Genomic DNA, 12821 nt, shown 5'->3' with positions numbered 1-12821 from the left:
ATTAAGCCCTTGTCAGTCACATCATCTTAATGCTGACACTTGGTAGATTATAAATGCTGAGCTCATAAACAGAAATTCATCCAGACATGGTCTACATGGCAGAGCACAAGAAGGGCTGTGACATCCTGGCATTCAAATGCTCTACTTCTGTTGATGAAACAAATGACAGTGTCTCTGGCATCAGTATCTCAGGCAGAATTAAGCAGATTTAGGAAAACTGATAAGGACAAATAAAATCCCTTATTTTTTTGGTATTCTTTTGTGACAAGCAGTGTACCAGACACTGTACCTCATTAATCTTTATTATTACCTGAGAAGGATGAGTATTACATTATAAGCCAACCCAGGATCACACAGGCAGTGTCAGGATTCAAACCTAGGTTTTTTGGACTATAAAAGCCTATGCTCCTTTTGGCTGTGATATGCTGCCTCTCCATATTTGGAGCATTTTTCCTAATAATTTTCTGACATAACCTTGGAATAGGGCCCCAGAACTCTGGTAGAAAGTAAATGGCAAACTAGAGCATCACGGAATAGAGGAAAAAGTTAACAAACAAGAGCTGAAAGGCACCTCTGCCACAAAAATATATATGACCATGTTGAGTGATTCCATACCCTTGGATAGAGTAGCCCAAGCTGACTCTATCTGGACCATAATCAAGATTGTTACCAAATCCAGTTCTTACCCCTACTTGGGCCCCTAGTTACAATAATTCTTTTACTGATCTTTGGCCCCATCTTTTTCATGTGCTTGTCGAGTTTGTTTCTTCCAGAAGGCAAGAGTTCCATCTTCAAATGATGCTCAAAGTTTCCAACCTATTTTACTGATAGCTCCACTTTCCCTGAGCCCTTTAGACCAAGCTGTGGAAGACTTTTACTCAAGCAACTCCTAAATTACCAAAATAGCCTTTTTTTTTTTTTTGTCTTTTTAGGGCTGCACTTGCAGCATATGGAGGTTCCTAGGCTAGGGATCCAATCGGAACTATAGCCGCTGGCCTACACCACAGCCACAGCAATGAGAGATCCGAGCTGCCTCTTTGACCTATACCACAACTCACAGCAATGCCAGATCCTTAACCCACTGAGCGAGGCCAGGGATTGAACCTGTGTCCTCATGGATGCTGCTCAGGTTCCTTAACCACTGAGCCACAAGGGGAACTCCCAAAATAGCTTTTATTCCAATTGACTGGCACACAGAACACTTGATGGACTGACAATCCTAGTTGCCCCTGCTCAGCACGAAGCAGCTATAGAAGATGAGACCTTTGCCCAAATGTCAAAGATTTTGCATTGTTGATCTGGCAGGAGGGAATGTGGAAGCCTTTTTATAGGACAAAAGCCATTTTGCGTTAACCTCCAACTGACAAATGAGAGGCCTCGAATATCCACCAACCAGAACAGCAATGTTTCAATCCCTTATTTGCATGGCGGGTAATAAGAAGTAATTTTTGTCTTGGCCCGAGGCTTTGAGTTCTAGCTCCTTGAAGAAGCTTCGAAGCCCCAGAAGAGTGAAATAAAGTTTCAGCATGTGAGACCTTTAGAAAGGGCTGCACACATGCAAGGTACTATCTGATGTGCTGCACTGCTGTAGGTAATGGGTGGCTTATTTTTCAATGTGTAATTTAAAAAATTCCCACTGAAAATATACCCCAAAGTTCAGTGTTGGCAGAGTATGAGAGAAAGAGCTGACTGTTGTCTGCAGTAGCCATAAAAATATACTCACAAATTTGTTGGCTGCAAGGAGAGCCTCAGACTGAGTGGGGAAGCTAAGGTAATGGCCTCATTGGTTGCTGCAGATGGAGGGAGGCCCACGATCATAAAGCAGTTGCTCAGAGCAGTGTGGGTGGCTCAGAGTACTCAGGCAACACTTGATCACTGGTCCCGTGGTAACCATTTCCAGCATGGGGCTGTTTGATGGCATGTCCTCTCTCACTTGGATGGCATCAGCCAGGCTGTATGGAAGCCCAAAGACTAAACCAACTGGGGTAGCAGAGAAGAGCAGTGAGAAAAGAAAGAAAGAAAAAACCCCAGAAAAAACCCTAGCAAAATGCTACCCTTCCATGGATCAGCAGACTCTTTCCCAGGACCCTTGGTTTCCCCTTCCACCAACTCTGAGCAAAACAATGGGGGTTGATTCTGTAGCCGGAACAGACTCCTGCTCTATCAATATGCAAATAGGATCTGTTTTCCAATCCAGCCCTGGGTAGATAGAAGGTGGAAAGGGGCACATGGACCATGATGTTGAGTTGATACTGTCCTTCCCTCAGGGTGGAGTTTTCACCTTGGAGCTGGGTTGCCTGATTTCATTAGTCCTGGGAATCTGCAGCTGCATTAGTCTTCCTGTGAAGTCATGAGCATATTTTATAAAGATTAGACTCTCTTGCCTTGCCCTCCTTGGGAGAGAAGATTGGTGGCCCAAAGATGAAAAAATATTTAAGGTTTAGAACTTGAAATCTAATGTGGTCAGAGAAGCTCCAGGGAATGCCAAGGGGATTTGAGTGGGTTTTCAGCATTCATTGTAGCACTTAGCCAACCTGAAAAAATAGTTCAGAGTCTGGCCTATGCCAAGGAAGTCAGACTCTTTAATATAAGGGCAAATAATCAGGCCTCATGCCACTACTATGGTAGCCGTTGTCGACAAATTGTAACACTCTTTGCAACTGAGCCCAGTCTTCTTGGCATTAGAAGTCTTTTCAATAGAGCACTCTCTGAAAATTTACCAATTGTAGGGAGCTGTCACTTGAAATTTATTTATTCATTCATTCATGTGACAAATATTTATCGAGTTTTTACCTTATGCCAAGCACCAGGATACAATGCTGGGGGAAAAAAAAAAATTCTTGCTCTTCAGAGCTTAAAGTTCAGTGAGAGAGCTAGATGATACTCAAATAGTCATGGCAACAAATGCAAAATTGCAATGGTGACCAGTGTGTCAAAGGAGATATATTCACTACTCATAAACAAAAGATTGCACCTGGCCAAAGAAATCAAGGAAGAAGTGATAGCTGAGACCTAAGGGAAGGCTAGGGGTTAACCAGGTTGGGGCTAGGGGGCGGAAGAACACTTTGGTAGAAGGAAGAGCTTGTCCACAGCCTGAAATGTGAAGGAGCACAGTGAATGTGAAGGTGTGTTGGGGGAGAGGGGAGACAAGTGCAAGATGAGGCTAGAGAGGCAGGTGGGGCTTGGATCCTGTTGGGTTTCCTCAGCCAAGTTAGTGGGGTGTTGTTTCTAGTCTGGGAGCAATGAGAGATAATCGAGGAGTTTTCTGTTGATACCATATGTGCTTTGAAAAGAATACTCTCGATACAGTGAATGTGGAAAATAAATTGGAGGGACTCATTTGGAATGTGGGTAGACCAGTGTCCCGGATCATGATGTTCTGGAATTTTGTATTGTGGGTTGTGATAAAAAAAAAATTCTAGAAATCACTGCTCTGGAGGCTTCTAAGGGAACAGGTCTGTTCTGGGGTTCTGAGCCAAAGGGGAAAAAAATCTCAGTACTAAATGGGGAGGGGCTTTAAGAAGATCCTCAAATAATTCACCCCAATCTTGGGGCCTTAGCCGGGATGCCAGAGGGTTTTCTAGGATGTTTCTACATCTCTGGACCCAAAGGCAAAGAAGTATCTCAAGCATCTAAATCAATGCTGGGACCAGGATATAAACCCACTCCTCCCCAATTCCATGCATGCTACTTGCTGAAAGGAAGAAGAAAGAATAAAGCAAATTTACTTTTGCGGGCTCATGACTGCCCCCAGGGGTCCATCTGTGCAGAACATGCACGTCCACTAAGGCTTCATGGGTTGGCAAAGATTACATTAGTTCTAAGGCCTCCTTTTGTCTCCACGAAGTCCCTCTCCCAAGTCTCAAACCAAATGAAGAACTTACCCATTTCTAAAGATTTCTGGGATTGAAAGCTCCCTAATCCTTCCTTTCCTACATTTTCTATGTTGAATAAAGACTCTAAGAGAAGCTTCCATACTGAATTTTTGTATCCGCGGATCAATCTCAGAATCAAGGACTTCTGAGACATCAAAACTCAGGCAATTGGAATGCCGAGTCTGCTGTAGGCACCCTGCATTTAGAAATCTGACATATGAGCTGTGGAGAGCTGATTCTCTCTGTTGCCACAGAAACCAAATTGAGCTGGATTTAGCATTAAATTACAGGGTACACACAGAGATGGAGTTAAACATTTGTCTACCACTGCTTTTTTCTTTTCTTTTTCAAATTGAACCTTGCCAGTAAGTGGTAGCAACACCTGCAAAGCTAACTGTTGTGCCAAAGGAGTGGGGGTTCTGGGAGCTTCATAAATGGCAAGGACCTTGATTTCTGCCAAAGGCAGGGTTACTGCCCCAAGCATGTCTCTTCAAGGCTTTAGGTCCTGCCAGTTCAAAAGGAACATCTCAGGGAAGATGAGAAAGAATTATGGAGAGTCTAGAGCTATGGCTACTGATTCAGTTGCCACATTTGGCCTCTGAACACTTGAAATGTGGCTAGTTCAAATTAGGAAGTGTTATAAATTTGCAACACATGTCAGATTTCCAAGGCTCAGTATGATAAAAAGAATGTAAAATGCCTCATTCATTTTTAATGGTTATTACATGTTGAAAAGATAATATTCTGGAACTCTTGGCTTAAATACATTGTATTACTAAAATTACTTCCACCTGTTTCTTTTGACAACTTTTAATGTTTGCTACTAGAAAATTTAAAATTACGTATGTGGCTCATATTACATTTCTATGGGACAGTGCTGCTTCCAGGACTGTTGTAATGCTAAGTTGGTTTGCTATCAACCAAAGCTGCTTAATCTTGAGATACTTCAGATTCTTCATCTGCATGATGGCAGTTCTAATATCCTTTCTGGCTTCTTCGCAGGTTTACTATGAAGATTTAATTTGATGCTAGAGTGGATTCTGCAGCATACTGTTCAGATACCCCTTTTAGTGTCAAGGTACTTATCCCCCAAGCTGCCAGAATGTTGGCTGCTGGTGACTCATAGCTGAATCCTTCAGGAATTGCTTGCAGCTGTTCTTTCAGATAGTTCTGTAGAATGCAAGTGGTTCATACAGAATCAAGCAAGGCAGGGTTAGAGATCACAAAGAAGCTGCATGAGCAAATGCTTCAGACCCCCATATCACCACTGCCATTGCCTCTCCATCAGCTGACCCCTATGCCTATGGCTGCAATGGAGCCTCCGTTATCAACTACATTTGGAGGAGAAACGCTCATGTTTGCATCACAGATGTGTTGGCTTTATATGGGGGTGAAGGCTGAAAGTGGACGGCTGTGAACTACAGCCCCACTTGCCAGTGGTCCATAAAGACAGATGAGAGGAAATCCTCTTAATAGGCAGGTGCAGTGGAGGTCCTAGTCATCCATTCTGTGTGGAAAGAGAAGTGGACCAAAGTAATAATAAGACTCATGAGGAATAGTGAATTGTTTTGCTCTTGGTCAGGGGACTGGAGAGAAAAGACAGGAAGATTGAGGGCATGGGAGGCTGGGGAAGAGGTGTGTAATGGGCTTCCAGCAGTGAGCATAAAGAGCAAGGATCTTTGCATTGCCTATTAATACCACTGGGGAGCAGTCATGGTGGGAGAGGCACTAAATAACTAAGTAGATGAAATGACTCGGCCACTTGACATCAGCCAGCCTCTGTCATCAGCCACCTTAGTGTTTGAGCAACAGATAGTAGTCCCATGGTGGCAGGGCTCAAGGAAGTCCATGTGGTGTACACTCTAAATACACAATCACTGTAGGACACTGTGACCCCAAAAGATAGCATTTATGGATCCAGGAACCCAAAGTGAAAGTAGGAGTGGTCCTGCTTACTGTCCCTCCCAGTGACTCAACTGTGGGATTGGTGACAGTTGCAGACTCTGTGGGCCTAACAGTGCTGTTTTCCAGAAGGAGAATGCTTTCATCAGAATATGCAATAAGTGCCTATTATACTTTAAGCTGTCATTGCCATCTGGTCTCTTCTGGCTCCTTGTACCAAGGGATCCAGCAGGCAAGGAAAGACGTCATGACCCTGGAAGGAGTCACTGACCCTGGCAATCAGGAGGAAGCCATGCTCTTGTTATATAAAGGGGTAGCAAAGAATATGTCTGGCATTCACTTGTTCTAATGGGGCATCTCCTGGCACTCCTCTGCCCCATATGAGATAAATGGACAAGGTCAACAGTCATGCCCAGAGAGAGGTGTGGTGACCAGGGCCTTGATCTCTTCAGGGATGAGTGTCTGGGTCACCCAACCAGGTAAGATACGTAGAACAACAAAGATGATGGCCAGGGGTGAGAGGAAACCAGAATGGATGAGAGAGGAGGGAGATGTGAAAATCACTTGCAGCCTCCAAATCAGATGTAGTAATAGTGGTTTCCACTAATTTTCCTTTGGTAGTTTCCGCAGGTGATGAGAGCAGCTAGAATAGCTTAGAAGTTGCTCCCAGAAGGGTTGCACTTACAATAGGAAGCAAGTGATCTGGGTGGTACAAAATATGCACTATATGGGATATTGTGTCATGCTGCCCAAAATTCCTGTATGGAATTGAATTACTTATTCTCCCAAGTGCTGGGAGTCTTGACTACTAATGACTCACATCAGAGCCCCTCTCTAAGAATCACCTACATATGAAGGTAGCCAAAGGTCACAGCTCCTCCTTAAGAGAAGCCCACACTCAGTGACTGTTTCATGTGGAATGTTCAGGATAACTTTGTAGGGAGTCAGCTCCTGGGTTTCCTATAGGATTTAACTTCTCCCTGTGCCTAATCTTGCTTCTCCTATTTTCTTAAAGGGAGAGCAGCCTCATTAAATTTCCAGCATGGAATTACCCATCTCAGATTGTGTTTCCTAGACCACTCAACTTAGGAGTGATGCCCTCATCTCTGCATGTTACAAAGCACACTTTAATGACCCCAGGAGTTCTGGGTTCGAGTCAGAGTTCTTCTACTTCATGGGTTTGGGCAACAACTTAACTTGCCTGGTTGACCTAAGTTCTCCAAGTGTAAAATGGTGACAATAAAATTGGAATCTGGACCAGGTGGTCTAAAGTCCTTTCAACTTTGACATCCTACATGTGTGAAATGGATGAGGAGAAATAAGGGTTATATGAACATCTGGGGAGAACTTTGGGAATCCTTGAGATGTCCTTTGCTTTTTTTTTTTTTGGCTGCACCTGTGGCATGTAGAAGTTCCCTGGCCAGAGATTGAAATGATTGAAACATGCCACAGCAGCAACCTGAACCACAGCAGTGACAATGTCAGATCCTTAACCCACTGCACCACAAGAAAACTCCAAGTTGTCCTTTACTTTATGGATGAGAGAACAAAGAATTAGAGAGGTTAAGCGATTTTCCCGTGGCTGTATTGCTAGAAAGTAGCAGACTGGGAATTTGGATTTGGGCTTCCTTGTGACACCAGATCTGGAATTTATCCCCTTCATCATCTCTGGATCTCTGTTGCTAGCGACTATGTCAAAGATGCAGGAGTGGGTAGGATAGAGGATGCTCCAGGTTGCTTACAGGCTCTTGATCAACCAGCTGCTCCTACCGCACAGCTCTGCTTTCTGCTCGCCACTCAGAATCCTAACCCCCATTGCCAGGAAGTCATGGCCTTTGTTGTAGGGAAGCTTCCCAAACTCCAATGGGCAGACAAGTCATACGGGCTCTTGTTCAGTTCTAATCAAGCAGGTCTGAGGAAGAGTCTGATGTTCTTCCTTTTTAACATGCTTCTAGGTGTAGATACTGTTGGTCCATAGACCACACTTTGAGTAGTGAGGTGCTAGAGAGTAGTTCTCAAATTTCAGAGGGCATCAGATGCACAGGGAAGCTCATTAAAACTACTCACCTTCATAAATTCAGATTTAGTAGGTGTAAGGTTAATGGGTAGTCCTCTCTAATTTTAATAGGTGCTCTTGGTAACTGAGGTAACTCCAAATGTTTGAATATTATGGTTCTGTAGCTGTGACCTTCACAGGTGCAATCAACATTTGAGTTCATGATTAAGCTGAGCAGCCAGGACATGACCATTGCATGAAAATGAAATTGGCAGGACTGTAGCTTGGGCATCTCAGGGGATACAGCTACCGGAGATGCACTGAGTGTTTCAGTGGGGACTGGGCACAAATAAACAGGGAAAGAAACCATGGGACTTTAAAGAATTGGCCTTATAAGATTATAGTTTTATTAAAACAATCAAAAGATTGAAATCTGTGGTTACTTATACAATGTATTTTCAAAGTAGAGCTAACTTTTCTAATAATTAAAGATTGTTATCACTATCTTAGTGTTATGGAAATTGCTACCTGTGAGCATCACTTGATTCCATTGTGAGGTTATTATAATTCTGGCAAAACTGAGACTGAGATTGTAGACTCAGGCAGTGGGAGCTGAGAGTCCTACTTAAGAATGTGTTTTGTTCTCTGAGCTTCATTCCGGAATTTGTTCAAAAAGTCAGTCTAGATGGCATCAACATTCTTCTAAATGTCTTTCTTAGCCTAGTTGGGGTGTGAATGTCCAAATGGGGGGGGGAATGTCAATTGCAAAATCACTGTATTTGTTATTTCACCTGTTTATTGGAGTGATTAGAAATATGCCCCTTAAAGTAATATGGTTCAGTATGACTCTTTGGAGGCAGTGAATAGGAAAGAAGATACAAAGAAATGACCCGGGGAGCATGTGTTCTTTTCAGTCAGTCTTGGGAGGATGGGACACCGCCCCCCCAACCCCAGCCTGAGACCAGTTGATGGTGACACAATTGAGATACAATTGATTTGTAACATTGTGTAAGTTTAATGTGTGAAATGTATTGATTTGATATATGTGTATACTGCAGTGATTTCTGCTGACTCTAGAAGAGGCCAAGAGGGTGGATTTGATCTCAAAGATCTTTGAGAAGAAGGTGGCATATGGGGAGCTGGTTCCCAAATGTTTAACTGGCAGGAAGCCCTCCTGGAGGCAAAGACTCAGATATTGAACCTTCTTTCACAGAACTTGGGCTCAGATAGGGGAGACAGCATCTGAACACAAAGAGCTGCACTACAAAGTATAACACAGAGGAGAGAGAGGCCTATAGCAAAGCAGTGGTGAAGAAAATTCTGCTGCAAAATTTCTACTACAGGCAAAGAGAAAGGCATCTAAACTGTTTGAATTCAATCTAGCCTTTTCTTAGTGTAAGAGAAGTCTGTGTTGGAATAAAATGGGGCCTCTGTGAGACCTTGAGCAGGCAGCCTCTTTACCACTGGGATCCTCTGAACTAAAAGTCTAAGGCTTCTCTCCATTCTGAGTTGAAGTGGAGAAACCAACAGCAAGGAAAGAGAAAGACGCATGCTAAGGGCTCTGACAGTTTTTCTGGGAGTGGTCGCTGGCTCATAGTCTGAAGTGAAGAATCGGTACCAATTTTATGGGTGGCTTGTTTTCCCCTCACTGTGGGGGATTTTATGCCTTCAGGCACTGACCTGCTTGGAAATGACACCCCGGTGGTTTTCAGGAAACAGTCTTACTGCAGGCAGAGAGCTCCCAGAGCCAGCAGGTGGCGCTCTTTCTCCTGGAACAAATTGATGTCCGCAGCTCCAGACAAATTATCTCTTGAGTCTGCAGGCAACCAAAGAGCCAGAGCAAAGTGGCTGGCTGGTCAGGAATGCCCCCTTAGGCTTAACTATCCCTCAGCTGGATGCACCCTGTAGGCTCCGGGTGGACTTGAGCTGCAGCACTGACCAAAAAGAATGGGCATACCCCTCTTTCTTGACCTTAGTACTAGCTGCTGCATTTATTTTCTGGTGGAACTTCAGTGTCACAAATACCTGAGCATTTAGATAGTGACAGGAAGGTGTCACGCCATTTCTGGGTGTGATAAGAATTCTAATCACTTATCATGTGGGTAGGTGAGGGGTCCGAATTGTCCTGTCCTGTTGGGTGAGACAAGGAACATTTAAAAACTCAGTGAATTCACCCTCCCCCACCCCAAGATGAAACACTTAGCTGTAATCTAAGGGAGGCAGGACTCTGGGAAAATCCCTTACCTGGAGGAACCGGGCTCCACCCAGGAAATGCTAGTTTTTCAGAGAAGAAAAATCTGAACTTGGGTCTCCTTTGATGACATATCAAACAGAAAAAAGCAAGCAAATAAACCAGAAAATAAAACAAAATAATCTCATAATAATATGAAAAGATCACTGGATTGGAATTCAGGAACCTGGCAAGGATGCTAACTGGCTGTGTGACTTTGGGAAGGTTTTGATCTTTGCTCCTCAGTCTCACTTTGATTAGCAGTAATAGTTACTTGCTAAGGTTTAAGAGAATGTATATGTGTGTGTGTGTGTGAGAGAGAGAGGCAGGCTTTCTTTCAGTCAAGGCAGGATAGACATATGCATTCTTGGGGACTGAGAACACCCCCTCACTTTACTTTCCATTTTAATCACGAAAGCTTATAATGACCACAACCAGTGGAAAAAGCCATGCCTCCTTCACCCTTCTGGGAACCAAGGTCCTTCCTTCAGAAGCATAACTAACAAAACTCATATCTTCTGGCTTCTAGGGGACAACTTCAATAAACCAAGTTCCCATGAGGAGAGAGGGTGAGCTATTCTTTGCTAGTGGGGCATTGGAAATATTTGGCAGAGGTGAGAAGAGGGGAGACGTGGCAGAGAACAAGAGGGGTGCGGGTGGGGACTGCAATATTACACACCTCCTTAATAGGCTTGGCAGTTCATCAGCCATCATCAGTCATCACATTTTTGGTTTTGGCTCTATCCACAGCATGTGGAAGTTCCTGGGCCAGGGAGCAAACCCTCATCACAGCAGTAATCAAAGCCTCAGCAGTGAAAAATGCTGATCCTTAACTCACTGAGCCACTAGGGAACTCTATAAATATTAATTACCTATTGTGCATAGATTATGCACTGGAGATGCATTGAAGCCCTACACAGTCTTTGCTCTCAAGTATCTCACTGACTTGCCAAAAGGAAATAGATTCTGTATTCAGGTCAGACAAGCAAATGCAGGCCCTAAGGGGTTCTCAGAGGTGCCCAGCTCAAAGTGCTCCCTTTCCCCTGCTTAAGGTTTGGCCAGGCAGTGTCAGTAGTGAAAAGTAAATTTTTCAGATTGAGGGATGCAAGCTTTCCGTTTGCTTTGCTCCTGGTATCCAGATGGTCACCAGGCTGCCCTGTTGAAAATTTTGTTTGGCAGGAACGTGCTCTGATTCCTTAACTCTAAGCTTTGGAGACCAGGCAGCTGAAATGAAGCAACTCTTGTGCACACTCAGCAGTGTCAGGCTGTGAATGTTCCAAGCTGTCATGAGGCAGGCACCCCAGACAGCAACAGGGCCCTGGGTGGGATGCTGCAGAGTTTGTGGGGGCTTGGCTGTGGCCACTGCAGGACATGCTGAGCACAGTTGCCAAGGCCAAGCTTGAGCAGCCGGCTGCGGGGTGAGCTGCTGACTCATTGCTGCAGCCATGTTGCCTTTAGCAACTGGAACAGCTCCGGGGAATTCATTCTTATTTTAAAGGAAAATGTGATGTAACTCTGGAGACAGCAGAGGGGAGCAGCAGATGATGTTCCAAAATCTGATTCTAAACAGCAGCTGTAACAAAGCATTTCCATCAGAATTCTTAGGCAGAACTGTTTTTTATCAGCCCTGGAAGGATGTGGTCACTTTGGGGCAGTTATTCAATCAGTCAACATGTATGTTTCAAATATTCATTGTGTGCCCAACCCCTGTAACCCCTGTTGAGTGCTTAGGTAATGGAGAAGTGAAAGATGGTCCTTGCCCACTTGGGGATTGTTGTATAGCTGACACTAGGAGAGATTTCCTCTGTGCCAGCACTGTATTCTAGGTGCACTAGCTCATGCATTCTCATGGCAATCCTGTAAAATAGCTGTATTATTTTACCTATTCTACTGTAAGTTGGGGAGCCAGGATTTTAACCCACGTCAGTTCAGAATCAGAGCTCTTACCACCATGTTATTTGGGACACAGAACCAATAAAAGGGTAAATGAGTACCAGAGAATAATATAGGATTGATGTGTCATTGTGTGATAAATCATATTTATAATATAAGCATTTATGATGAGTCCAAAATAAGTCCCTATCAATCTACAGTGGTAGGTTATATGAAGGGTACAGATATGCTTACATTTAAGCAAATATGGAACCTGTGGAGGAACTTTTTTTGGGAAGGCTGAGGTCCAGATGTCCTGATGAGAAATGGTCAGGTCAGGAAGTGGGATCGGTCAGTAATGTAACAGGAGGAGCATCAGGTGACCTGTGGCTCTCAGGCCATGATGTGCTTAGGATGGCCCTAGCTGTTGGGGAAAACATAGAAAGATGATTAAGCATATTTTTGCCCTTTGGGAATTTAGTCTAGTTGGATTTATATGACCAATTAATCAATTTAGGAGCTATTAGCAAAATAGGAGGGGAAACAGAGGAAATTTAAGAGAGGAAGAGGGACCACCACTGTCCCGTTAAGTCCTTAGTGGATCACAGTTGCATTAGGAGGAGTCTGAGGGCTATTTTGTCAGGTGATATTGACAAATACTCAAAAGCTCTTTTATTTTCTTGTAGAGGTGTTGGCCGTACATGTGGTGTGGGGCTGATCAGAACCACTTGAGTCCCTCTGTTTCCATGCCTGCAGCATAGAGAAGCTCTTGGGCCAGATATCAAACCTGAAGCACAGCAGTGACCCGAGCCGCAGCAATGACAATGATGGATCCTTATCACCTGCTGGGCCCTGAGGGAATTCTCAGATTTTTATGTCTGACTGAGATAGAATAGGGTTTTAGGAACTTAAAAATCATGAAGAAGATGAGAGAAATGAGATGAGG

This window comes from Phacochoerus africanus, chromosome 6 (genome assembly GCF_016906955.1).
Source record: "Phacochoerus africanus isolate WHEZ1 chromosome 6, ROS_Pafr_v1, whole genome shotgun sequence".
Lineage (NCBI taxonomy): Eukaryota > Metazoa > Chordata > Mammalia > Artiodactyla > Suidae > Phacochoerus > Phacochoerus africanus.
The sequence above is the reverse complement of the archived record's forward strand: the minus strand, read 5'-3'. Positions refer to the sequence as shown.